The sequence below is a fragment of the Rhinoraja longicauda genome, chromosome 1, assembly GCF_053455715.1.
Source record: "Rhinoraja longicauda isolate Sanriku21f chromosome 1, sRhiLon1.1, whole genome shotgun sequence".
Taxonomy (NCBI): Eukaryota; Metazoa; Chordata; class Chondrichthyes; order Rajiformes; family Arhynchobatidae; genus Rhinoraja; species Rhinoraja longicauda.
In genome coordinates this window covers 119117672-119131892 of record NC_135953.1, presented here as the reverse complement: position 1 = coordinate 119131892, position 14221 = coordinate 119117672, and positions in this window count along the sequence as shown.

The following is a 14221-nucleotide window of genomic DNA, read 5'->3' as shown; positions in this document are numbered from 1 at the left end:
CTCCTGGTTTGGAGGGCTGGGTTTCTTTTTCACACTGGAATGTAAGAGACTGAAGTTTAAAGGGGTTCAAACAATTATGTGGGGCATATATAGGATAAATAAATTCTTCTTCCCAGAACAGAGGAGTCTAGAACCAGAGGCCACAAGTTACAAGATGAGAGGAGAAATTTGAAGGGGATCTGAAAGGAGTAACTTTTTCACACAAGGTGGTGAACATTTGGAACAAGTAGGAGGCAGTAGAGGCAGATACAATTAAATATTTTTAAAAGGCACTTGAAGTATTTGGATAGGAAAGAAAAAGAGTGACACTGGACTAACATGGGAAAGTGGGATTACTGTAGATAGGCATTATGATTTGCCTTAAGACGTGGACCTTAAGAGCACATTTCTATGTTGAACAATATGCAATTCTATAAATATAATTACAGTTGTGACTAGATAAATTGAAGTATAAAGTTTTCAGTTTTGATAAGGTCAAAAATGAGGGGCCAAAGATGCATTATTCAGAATCGTAGAATAGTTGTGGCACAGAAAGAATACATTCTTCACGTGCATCTAGCCTGTCCATAAGAGTAAAACCAACGAGTCTCTTTCTCCTGTTTAAGGTTTGGAAAACGACAGGCTATGAGGTTATGTTCATGCTCCAGAAAGATTTGAGTCATGTTCAGATCTCAGTTATGTTTGAGGAAGGAATGAAGTATGAGCTGCAGAGGAACTTTGCCAGTGTTTTTTTGGCAGGAACCTCTGCTTTCAGTCATCATTCAGCTTCATTAATGTTAAGTATGCAGAATAACTTTTAACAGCCTGTGAGTTTCATATAATTAGGATAAATTAAATAAAGTTTGGCATTTAGATATTTGGTTTGGTATAGCCTGGTACTTTAGGGCTCCTAAAATTACATAGTGGCACAAAAGGGGGATTTTGATAGATGTGAGATGTAGACTACAGGAGAATAAGAAAGAACAGGACGGGTGTATGGAATGGTTTCCTACTCCCTGTGTCATGAGAAAATGTAAATAAACCTCTTTAGGATTGCCTTTCATTTCTATATTTAGTAACTGAAGTAGATATTCTGTATTCAGAATTACTTTAAATAGGTGATGAGAGAATCGGGATTTAAGGAATGAGACAAGGTTAAATGTGACTAGAGATACATATGGAAAGAAAATTGTGCTCCTTTTATATTGTTTTTTTTTGTTTCAATGTCAGACCAGGTTGAAAATTAAAATGCAAACCACCTCAATTTAAGATTGGGCAGATATGTAATTTGGAGTTTAGGAACAACAACTGGAATTATATGGTATGTTTAATAAATGAAAACATAATCAGGTTCTTCACAGCAGCATGATAGTCTGCAGATTAGCGCAGTCAAAAAAGAGAATGGGGGTTACCAACACCTCTGCAAAAGAGAGAAATTTAAAGATTGTGAGGAAGAAGTGGAGAGAACAGGTTTATGAAGTAAGTGCATGATTTTTAAAGCCTAGATGTGAGTCAATGGACTTCAATGATAAGACAAAGGAAACTGACAATGTACAGCCTGTTGGAGAAGTGTAGTTTTCAGAAAGGGAGTTGGCTGATGAAAATTAGAGATGGGAAAAGAATAAGAGGTATATGACTGAAAATCAGATCTATGATTGAAAGCCAAAATAGGTGAGTGAGTGATGGTAAGTTGTAGGTGCTGTAAGATTTGAGAAGTTTTCCCTCATTCTAAAATCAACACCAAACCAAAGAGCTGCAGTTTGGACATTTTAAACGGGAGACTGGGGCTGATAGCGGAGAAAGGCTGCAGTCAGTTTACCAAGGGATGTCACAATCTGTGGGTCCTAAGATGGCTGCAGGACCTCGTGACCAGCCACAAAAGTAAAAACCTTACAACCCAGTCTCTAGGTTTCTGCAAAGCCACGGCCAGAACAATGGATGGGTATTGGCCATGCAGAAACCTGCGAAACCAGGTCGAAGTCCAGACACTGGGGCGCTGACATCAGCATACTCACAATGCCCCAAGCCGACCTACACAGTTAATATCGTTAAGGGGGCACAATAGCCCATAGAAAACGGTAGGTGATGGGAAACCAGTTAAACCCATCACCTCGCAATGAAATACCAATTAACACCGTCTGGCCATCCCCGGTACCCCCGGACATAAGCTCAGATCAGAGAGAGAACTCATACATATCTTTTTGAACAAAGAGATCCCGAGATCTGGCGGGAGATAGGACGGGTCAGAATAGTATAACTGGCCACAACTTTTGGGTTTTAAACTGAAGAAGAAATACTGGAAGAAGAAGCTCATGCTAGAAGAAACCTGCAACTCACGCAAGAAGGAAGTCAAACGGATGCAGGAGGAAGAAAAGACAGGCAAGAAGAACGGATGCAAGAGAGAGGAACAGGCACGCAACTCGAGAAGAAATACTGAAAAACGAACAGCCAGTAACCCCAGTAATAGCCCCATGGTGAGCATGTACCCCGACCTTGCATATCCTGGACATAGTTTAGTGTAGAGTGGAGGGTGGTTTGAATAAACGCGGGTGTGTAGAGGAATATGTGTTGGTCAATTTTGCAATGTGTCGTACGTTCCCCATCTATCAGTCGTGTATATGTCTTGTAGAACTGTGCGTTTTATGATTCATAGTCAAAAGTATTCATGTGATTCGGTATGTGTCCTATAGATATGTCTTATAGAACTGTATAAGTATTCATGGACAATAGTCCCAAGCGCTAAATAAAAGCCTTTTTCATTTAAACCCTGGTTTTCAAATCTGGTCTGGTTGAATTTCTCTGCACTATAAACGCTCCTGCATCTAAGTCCAGTGTCTAGAACCGTAGGGGGTGAGTGGGTCGAACCGCTCACGGGGAACCAGTGTGCGCGGCCTGGTCAAGGGATCAGAGCAAGGCACGGGGACCTTAGTTCGGGCGAAAGCTCGGCGCAGAAACCCCTTACAGATAATGGCGACCACGAAGGGACACTGGCAGCAGGACGATAATGTACCAGAAAAGGATTTTAAAACTAGGGATGTAATGGACGAGCGCATTGCGGACAATGTTTTTAGCAAGGTGAATATCACCAAACAATGGATGTGTGGTTTGTTAGAGAACAAGCGCCCACTGGATGCAGCGATCCGGTGGACGGCCAGTAAAGCCCACAAGAAATCGGTAGATAAGGCGGTCTGGCTGACCTGCTATAAGAAGCAGGTCCAGCTTTCGGACCGCGTGGTTGTGGCACAGGCAGCCCAGATCAGGGACCTTCAGGAGGAGGTAGAGGAGAAGGCTGCGGGTGGGCACCAGTTGATTGAGGCTCTGGACTCTTTAAACAAGGAGCGCCGGGTCGTGACCAACCGCCACAAGGCCAGGGTAGAGCTGATGGAGTGCCAGATCACTGAGGCCATGCGCAGTGAGGGCAAGCTCAGGGAGCAGTGGAGACCCAGGAAGAGAACCTCAAGGGGGTTAGGGCAGCCTACAAAATGGTTTTGGAGGACAGGTCGGAAGGGGCCGACCACGGGGCCTGCCTGCAGGAGATAGAGGGTCTGCGGAGTGCTTTAAATAAAGTAAAAGGGTTGGTCTATCTAATGAACCCCCCAGCGAGTCAGTCGCTGGCGGTTACAAAGGTCCCGGTTCCGGTCCCCAGAAAGACCGTGGTGACTTCGGCCCCCAGACTCCACGATTCCCCTAGCTTCGAGGCATCCTGGAAAAGGGGTAGTGTAGGGGAGAGAGAGAGAGAGAGGAGCTCCCGGTCGAGGACTCGGCACCGGCGCCCATGTGCCTGGTCCTGGAAACCAGACGGGGACCCACTGCGCTGAATGGGGACGCCGGACCCATTCAGAGCGAGATCGTGGTGCCCCACAGCTCCCAGCAGTTAAGAGCCATGATCGGGCATGTAGCAAAATTGTCCAAATCAGGGGACCCTTCGCTGCATTTCAGGGAGATAGAGCAAACCGCCGCAATCAACGGTTGCGACGAGGGAGAACGGGCAAAATTGTTGCTGTTCTCCCCGGACAGCTCAATCCTCCAATGCCTCTGAGATGAAAGCAAAAGAGGGACCAGGACCTACGATTTCCTACGGGACGAGGTCCTGGAAGTCTTGGGGATGGGCGATGAGGGTCCATTTGCCCGATTAGGGAAGACCCTCCAGATGGAGGGAGAACCCCCAAGGGTTTTTGCGGCGCGACTGTGGACAGTGTATCAGAGCAGCTGCCCGCACGTCCCCGCGCGGGATGTCCTGGTCGGGAATGGGAGAGCCCAGTGGCTCCGATGTTTGGTATCAAACAGCCTGGCGGCCGTCAGGGAGCAGGCGAAAGCCTGGTTTGATTCCACAAATAGTACGGAGGAGACGGTTTTGGACCGTCTCACGGTAGGGTATAGTAACACCCGGAGTACGTCTACCCGACTAGTAAAAGAGAAGGTGTACGTAGCGGAGGCTACTGCACTGGCCCAAAAGGAGTGGCGACAGGAGGGTAACCCTACCGCACAGTCCAAGTGTTTCAGGTGCGGTATGGTGGGGCACTGGCGGAAGGATTGCAGGGCCCACACCAAGGAAGATAGGGTTGGCACCACCCTGCGCGCCGATGTCCCAGTTAAGCCCGAGATCATCGAAACGATGATCGAGGTGATGCGGTCCCTCATGGCCGCACAGGGGAAGGTGGCAGTCCCTACCGGCTCCCCGGTGCGGGGGGGGGCACTGGACATTCCCCAATGATATCAGCCCGCGCAGCCTGCCTATCTGTGTCCTCTCCGCTACGATGCGTGGAAGAGGCCGCTTGTGGAGATGGTAGTGGAGAGGCAAAGGGGCAATTACCTGTTGGACACGGGGGCTTCATGCACCGTGGTCCACACAGAGGAACCCTTTGACTCTCCCCTGTCCACAGGGGTCCCTTTCGCACTGGCGGGGTTCACAGGGAAGGAACAGGCTGGCGCGCGTTCCATCCCGCTATCCATTCATTTGGGAGCACTCCGCATCACATGGGAGTGTATCCTGATGAAGTGGCCTGGAGCACAGGGGTCAACCACAGGGGCCAGCCCTGTGAGTGGGGACTCACAGCCAAGGATGAGGCAGGTCACGCAGACAGGCAAGGTTGCCTGCGTGAGGGGGGAAGACATTCTCCAGGAATGGAGGGTCTCGCGTTTTGGGTGGGATTCAGATGAGGAAGAGCCTGATCAGCTCGACCAGGGGCTGGATCCCATTACGGAGGAAGAGGAGTCGGAGGGGGACGACAGTAACGTCCCCGACTCAAGCACCAGGAAGGCGGGGGTAGCGGGCGAAGGCTCACCACCTGTGCGGGTATACCCAGCACCAAGGGGGCAGAGCTGGATGAGGAGGGGCCAGGGTCGGCAGTTGCGGGGGGTACCCGAGCTGCGGCACGGCAGGAACCGGTCCTCAGCCAGGCTGTCCAGGGGGCAGTGCCTAAGGTGATCCTCCGTAGGTCCAGCAGGGAACCCCAACTTAGAAAGTTTTGGCCAGAGGTCAAACACGCCCTGAGGTACGGGAGCCAAGTAAGGAGGAGGGAGCTAACGTTTCAGAGGAGGTTTAGCCCCCGTCAGGCAGCGACAGGCTGCGGAGGATCAAAGGTGGGAGACAGCGTGGTGCAGCCGCAGGAGACGACCCGCTGCAGCCCTGACAGGGATTAGCTGAGCCGCCCTGGGAAGGCGGCGCTGTATTATATTTTAGATAGATAAGGATTAGGTAATATAGATAAGGATTAGGTAATTAGATAAGGATAAGTAATGTAGATAAGTTTGTGGGGATAATTGTAGATAAAGTTGATGCGTCCAGGATGTGTGGGTGTGGGGTGCAGGCTGGGGGTCAAGAGACCCGCCCGCAGAGGCGTTAATAAAGCCAAGCGCTCCCCAAGAGGCTGGCTATACCATATTTTATCTGTTTTTCTGGAGTGGAAGGAGGCACTCGTATGGTGGATCGTTGCCACGGCGATCGGATGTGGGTGGGCCTATCGGGGCCGCACCAAGGACATCATCATTTACCGCTGCTCCGGGGACACGGCTCCCATCGCGACCGATGGGACTGGAAGGAGAGAAGCGGAGGAGACCGCAGTTCACTTCCATGAAGGCCGGTGGCCGGGGTGGCTGGGATCGAACTCTTCAGAGTATTCCAGCGCCCCAGGCTTTGCTTATCGGGACACTTCGTTATTGTGCCCGAGAGTCAAGATCATCGCCTAAAAGATCAGCGCCACCGTTGGCAAAAGGATCTGCTTGGTATGCACGGGGAAGGTCCCCACGAGCAGGCGGTGGTGGCTGAGGAAAACGAGCAGGACAATGGCCAACTCCACTGTTGAGTGGGAGAGACTTGACAACGACACTCACAGGACTATTTCTGGGACTAAAGAACAGTTGAGTGTGTGTTGGGACAAATGGTGGGAACCGGATGAGGGGATTTATATGTGTATGTGGGGTTCGAGGTATCGCTGCCCCACGGGCAACAGCATATTTTTCCAGAGACAGTGGCAGGATGATGGTAAGGGGATGAGGTGGGATGTTAGCTCGCGGGCTTGTGGGGTCCCCCTTTCCCCGATCCCGGTAAACGCCACTGAACTCATCACACGACCACGCATAACACCTCCCACAGTTCCGCTGGCAGTAGCACAGGAGGGTGAGTGCCCAAAAACCACTAAGGGGCCCGGGAATGGCCTGGTACTGATACCGACTGACCAGGTATTGTACCAGGGGGTGCACTACGCGGTAGCCTCGGTGATCTTAAACCTCACCGAGGTGCGGTTGCCGGGGTGGTGCCCCAGGGAAACTGAAAGACTGTACCAGGTGCTACTGACCAACATGTTCCGGCAATTTTACGAGTTCGACCTTGCCAGTGTGGACAAGGAGAGCTTGTATAGCCAAGAGCCGGAGGACTGGGGTCAGAAGGGGAGGCATACGAGGGGTTTAGTGAATGATGTATTTACGGGCTTTAACACCGGGACATCTGTGGTCAACGCTCTAGATACCATGGAGCTGCAGACCCAGATTAACAGGTTAAAGTCGCAGTTAAAAGGCATCCTCACGGATGAGAACAAGGTCGTCGGGTCCGAGCTGCATGAGGACCAGGCGATGACACTACACCTGCGCGAGATAATTGCCGAGCTGGAAAGGCATGCCGGCACGGTGAACGCACTGATTAGGGAAGATCGGAACGCGTCCGATCAGGCAGCGCAAAATGAGGTGTGCGTACTGTACGGGGCATGGTTGCTGGGCGAGGGCCGCAGCAACCTCGAGGACCTAAAAGAAGGATTGGTCCCGTCCTGGATCAGTAACAAACACCTGCAGGCGCTGCTACCCTTTCAGAACGCGCTCACCCCGTGCCAACTCAGGTTAGCATCGGAGGCATACCCTGTTCCCGTAGATTGTGGCCAGTCAAACCACACAGTCATGGGAATAGTGGTGCGGATGCCAGTGTTGGGCAAGACGACAAGGCCCGCACCAGTGTACAGGGTGGAGAACATTGGAGTAATTCAGGAGGGAGCCCATATTCGCTACGCAGCGGTCCCATCGCACGTCATCCGCTGGGAGCAGTCGATGACGGGTACTGACCTCTCGGGGTGTCGGAGCCGGGGAGCACATATCATATTGTGTCCTCAGCACTTGAATGCCTTTTCGGAACAGCAGTGCGGGTTCAGGACTGCTGGCGCAAAGCCTATGAATTGTACCATGGAGGCAATGGCACAGAGCCATGTGCCCCCACAGGTGGCATACATAGGGGGTGGTACCTATTGTGTTACCACTGCAGCGCAGTACTATCGACACGGACAGCACGGTTTGTGTCCGGTAAGAGAGCAGCTTCTGTTTTAAACCCAGGGCAGAGGTTCAAGTGGCACAGCAGCGAATTGTCCCAATTCCTGAACCCTCCACGGTTCACCTAACTGTACAGGAAAACTTCACCGACCTGCAGCGATTTGTAGCGCATTTCGGGTACGCCATTCCCCCTTTCCCCGAACATCTCACAACCCTGTTAAAGGCAGTCGCCGTGTCACAAAGGCACTTTTACACCCTGGAGCAAAAGACAGTAGAGATAGGGTCCGAAATATTAGACATTGTGATTCCACCATGGTGGGACCTGTTCACCAATATCGAGGTCCCGTCTTGGGTTAGGATAGCGTCACACGCATTAGTTGTGATACAAGCAGGGATAGTATATTTATTATGTGTAAAATGTAAAAGAGGGCAGCACCTCAATAACCGAGTATATCAAGGGGAATGGAGAGACCGTTACGTGCGGGTGGGCGAGCAGGACCCAGCCGCAAGCTGCTAGAAGGACGGGCCCCTCCGCACCGAGTAAACTGTGTTTTTATATTGTCCTCTTCGAATTAGTATAAACTGTGTTTTTGTATTGTCCTCTTCGAATTTGTATCAAGAGTGATTGTGAAGGAATGTTTAAAAAAAAAGTATCGTTTTGCTGTTGTGTTGTTTTCATGTCCTACATTAAAGCTGACACCAGTAGGAGGATGGCGGAGGCATCGGCCTGGGACAAGGTGTAGGTGTATATGTCTGACATGAAAATGTACATACTTGTAATATAGTTTTGCCCGGGACACGGGCAGTAAAGGTCAGCCTAAAAGATGGGGACTGTACGTTCGCAATGGAACACTAGTTTAGTTAAAACCTCAGGGGTCTGGATGTGGAGAATCGGGAAAACATTGCTCAACCACATTATTTAATTGATTCGATAAGCTGGGGTTATGCAAATCAACAGGAGGGACTGTAAGATTTGAGAAGTTTTCCCTCATTCTGAAATCAACACCAAACCAAAGAGCTGCAGTTTGGACATTTTAAACGGGAGACTGGGGCTGATAGCGGAGAAAGGCTGCAGTCAGTTTACCACGGGATGTCACAATCTGTGGGTCCTAAGATGGCTGCAGGACCTCGTGACCAGCCACAAAAGTAAAAACCTTACAGCCCAGTCTCTAGGTTTCTGCAAAGCCACGGCCAGAACAATGGATGGGTATTGGCCATGCAGAAACCTGCGAAACCAGGTCGAAGTCCAGACACTGGGGCGCTGACATCAGCATACTCACAATGCCCCAAGCCGACCTACACAGTTAATCTCGTTAAGGGGGCACAATAGCCCATAGAAAACTACCTGGTAGGTGATGGGAAACCAGTTAAACCCATCACCCCGGACATAAGCGCAGATCAGAGAGAGAACTCATACATATCTTTTTGAACAAAGAAATCCCGAGATCTGGCGGGAGATAGGACGGGTCAGAATAGTATAACTGGCCACGACTTTTGGGTTTTAAACTGAAGAAGAAATACTGGAAGAAGAAGCTCATGCTAGAAGAAACCTGCAACTCACGCAAGAAGGAAGTCAAACGGATGCAGGAGGAAGAAAAGACAGGCAAGAAGAACGGATGCAAGAGAGAGGAACAGGCACGCAACTCGAGAAGAAATACTGAAAAACGAACAGCCAGTAACCCCAGTAATAGCCTCATGGTGAGCATGTACCCCGATCTTGCATATCCTGGACATAGTTTAATGTAGAGGGGAGGGTGGTTTGGATAAACACGGGTGTGTATAGGAATATATGTTGGTCAATTTTGCGATGTGTCGTACGTTCCCCATCTATCAGTCGTGTATATGTCTTGTAGAACTGTGCGTTTTAGAATTCAGAGTAAAAGGGTATTCGTGTATATGTCTTGTAGAACTGTGCGTTTTAATGATTCATAGTCAAAAGTATTCATGTGATTCGGTATGTGTCCTATAGATATGTCTTATAGAACTGTATAAGTATTCATGGACAATAGTCCCAAACGCTAAATAAAAGCCTTTTTCATTTAAACCCTGGTTTTCAAATCTGGTCTGGTTGAATTTTTCTGCACTATAAACGCTCCTGCATCTAAGTCCAGTGTCTAGAACCGTAGGGGGTGAGTGGGTCGAACCACTCACGGGGAACCAGTGTGCGCGACCTGGTCAAGGGATCAGAGCAAGGCACGGGGACCTTAGGTCGGGCGAAAGCTCGGCGCAGAAACCCCTTACAGTGCAAGATCAAGTTCCAATCAGTGCAGCATCCAATTTGAAGTTTCCACGTTTCTTGTGATCTTATGAGTAATGAAATGTATTAAATAATGTTCTCATTCAGTCTACAATATTTATATATCAGCATATCTGTTTTTACAGGGTTGTTACTGGTGGCTTAATTTGCATTTGGAGAGAAAACAATCAAAAACAACGAGTGTGGAACACCATAAACGTCCTTTTATGAAGTATTTGGTGGACATTAATTATTTATATTAATTTATTTTGTTATTAGTTATTGTATAGTTATTTGTGTGTTATTGCATTTGATTGTTCTGTAAAGCTGTAGCAAGTAAAAATGTAATTGTTATGTTGCCAATACGTATAATAATAATATAACTATTATAATAAGGCCTGGCATCAGTCTGAAGAAGGGTCTCAACCCGAAATGTCCCCCATTCCTTCACTCCAGGGATGCTGCCTGTCCCGCTGAGTTACTCCAACATTTTGTATCTACCTTCGATTTAAACCAGCATTTGCAGTTCTTTTCTACACATGTAATAATCAAACACTTTTCACTCTCTTGACATATGTGTTCATGATTTGACTGCAGCATATTTCTATACATGACCCATGTGTAAGGCAAAACCTAATATGAATGACATCACCAAAATAAAACAACATAAGTTCTCTTAATGTAGGAGACACCACAAAACAACAGATGAGATAAAAGAATTAAGAGATGACCCGCAGAGGGTATGGAAAACAGGAAAGAAAATATAAGCAAGTAGTGACTGTGCAAAGCTTAAAGTTTAAAACCCTGAAGGTTGGTATAGGGAAACGCCAACCAAGTAGCTTACCACAGACTTTCCCAAGGCAGACAGTGGCCGTGAGAGCATGATGCAATTCAAGTGTATCCAGCAGATGGGGTGTGTCAATGAAATAATGCCTTGTGAAAAGTATTAGCTGACATGTGGACAGCAAAGGAAAGCACGTACCTCTGAAGCCTCATGAAACAAAACTATTTATTTTTAGTTTTCAGAATTCTTCACGTTAATAATGATTATAGCAATGGTAGCTACAATAGATGAGAGTTAGTGTAAGAAAATAACTGCAGATGCTGGTACAAATCGAAGGTATTTATTTCACAAAATGCTGGAGTAACTCAGCAGGTCAGGCAGCATCTCAGGAGAGAAGGAATGCCTGAGATGCTGCCTGACCTGCTGAGTTACTCCAGCCTTTGAAAACCTGTTGTGCTCTGATTGTTTCCAGTCCCACTGGCTTTTGATTTTCATTCTGATTTTTATCCAACTTGTATTTGATTGCCAACAATATTTAAGAAGTCTGAGTAGGAAAATGATTTGAGATCACATTGCATTTGACAGTCAAATACTTGATCCTTGCATCGCAGAAGGGAGGTGTTATTGGAATACTTTAGATGGTTTTGACAATGGGGGAAGTGATTATGTCAAAACAGCATTTTAAAATATTTTTACAGTTCAGACAACCACTATAAAATGATTTTCTTTCTTACGATAGTAGATAAGGTTTGGAAATGGGCTTCTGGCAAGAAAATGTAAGTTTTGCTTTTGAATTATAAATTTGTATATATTTCTACCAATTAAGGAATGCAATCTAATTGAAACATTAACGGTGTATTATAGAGATCAATATGTATAAAAGCCCAAAACATTAAATCTGTCATGAGGCCTGTTTCTGGAAGTCACGGTCACTGGCCAGAAATTAAGATATCATTTAGTGGATAGTAGCATAAAACTATCCAGTATTTGAAAGATGCAGTAACTGTTACTTCTTGTGTCATGATGCTCAATAAATAATTATAATTGTATAATTAGATAAGCTTTTCAACTCTTAGAATTATCATCACACATTACATGAACAGACTAAAAATGGAAATGTATTATGGATGAGTTAGTTCAGATTGCCAGTTTCATCCAAACATCTAAACCCAATTATCTTATTCAGTGATGCAAATGTTCATGTATTTATGTAGCATAAAGTGGTAGAAAAAGGTTCAATTTCCATTACAAATTAAAATAAATGACCTGAACAACTATTATTTAGTATTTACGTTAAGGAAAATTGCTGGAGCTGAATTGCCCAAATATTCACATCTTTCTTCATCACAGTTCTAAAAGGCTAAATCGGTGTCCTGTAACGATCCCCCTAAAACTAGGCACCTGGAGAAATGAAAGTTCCTTTTGGCATCTACCTTGTCCATTTTCTCTCTCGGAATCTTAAATATTTCAATTAGTTCATTTCTTCTAGCTAGAGCAAGCCAATTCTCATTTCCCATTCCTCACGATCCATTTCTGGATTCAATGCACTGCTTCCAGGATGAGCATGTTTTTTTCTTTTGAAAACGTATTGACATGAATTGTTGATAAAATGCGAAGCATAGATAGGGTCCCAGGATGGAAAAATCAAATATTAGAGGGCATAGCTTTAAGGTGGGAGGGGCAAAATTTGAAAGAGATGTGTGGGGCACATTTTCTTTAAACAGAGGGTAGTGAGTGCCCTCACAGGAATTAATCTGGTGAACCTTTGCAACACTCTCAATTGCAAGCATATTGTTTCTTAGCTTGGGAGATTGTACTGGCTCACAATATTTTAGATGCCATCTAATTGGATTAAGACATCAGTATTATTGCACTCAAATCCTCTCACAGTGAAAGCCGACATACTGCTTGCCATCCAAATCAGCATTTTCAGTGATTCATGCACAGGACATCCAAATCACTCTGAATACAAACACCTTTTAATCTAGCCATTTAAAAAAAAACATCATCTTTTAATTTTTTTAACCAAAGTGAATGACCTCACAATTTTTCATGTTATATTCTATCTGCATGCTTTTGCCCATTAATTTAACTTGTGTATATTGCCAATGAGGTTCCCTGCATCCTCCTCACACGCTACACATCGATCTAGTCTTGCATCATCAGCAAACATGGATATATAGTATTTGCGCCCTTCATCCAAATTGTCGATGTAGATTGTGAACTTTTTGGTACACAATCCCCAACCCAGCATCCCACTAGTTACAAATTTATTTATTTTGACCGTTTTCTCTTTTAAAATCAATTCACAATCCATGCAGTATATTATTCCCAATACACTGTGCTCTGATTCTGTTCAAAGGCGATTGCCTTTGGCATCTGATAGAAGACCTTCTCAAAGTCCAAACACCTCACACCCAATGGTTTGCCCTTGTCTTCTGGTTACAAACTTAAAACATCCAACAAATGTGTAAACTGGAATTTTCCTTTCATAAAACATACTACCTCTGTCCAATCATAATAATGTTTTCTATCTTGGTCTAGAGTCATTTTTTTGTGTTAGTTAAACACAAAATATTTGTTTAAATCCTCTGCCATTTGCTTAATCCCAATGTAATTTCTCTTGTTTCAGTCTGCAGGGAACCTATCATTAACTTTTCTAATCTTCTTTCATTTACTTATCTAGAGAAACTCTTACACAATCTGATTTTATTCTTTTATTAAATACTTTAATTCTATTTTCATTTTCCTTATCAATGCCTTGATTCTCCTCTGATGAATTTGGAAATTGTTTAATCATCAGTCTTATGGCTTTATTGGACAACAGTATATGGCTAGGTCTTGAATCGCAATAGAAATAGCCAGTCCACTTTTTCTATTTTATTTGTTGCGTTCTATGGATATATATAATTTAGAAACTGTCGTAATTCTTTGTAAGTTAGCCATTGTTTATTTACTCATATCTTTAAATGCAGTTTTTCATTCACCCAGAGCTGATGATATCACATGTCTTTGTAGTTTGCTTCACTGTTATTCGATTTTAGTTGCAGTTTGAACTAAATAACCTTGAAAGTTATATAAAACTATCATTATTATCCTTGCCCCTCAGCTACCACATCATCAATTAACCTTTTCTCATTGCACAGTAGATGTAAAAAAGCCTGTTCCCTCGGTTGCTCAACATGCTGATCTAGAAAACATTTTCTTACACCCTCCACACTATAATTGATCATGTAGTTTAGAGAGAGACAAAGAGACATATGCTTAGCTATGCAAGGGACCAAACCAGTCAAGTCACAAAGCATATGACTTGCAGATTGGGCCTGTGGGTGGTGGTGTGAGAATCAACAAGAGACTAATTTTATCATAGATGAATCTGTTTATATCACAATTGCTAAAAGTGGCTGCCACACAGTTTTTTTTCACAAAGACTAAATTGTTTCTTCACATAGAGAGACTGTTGTGTTTAA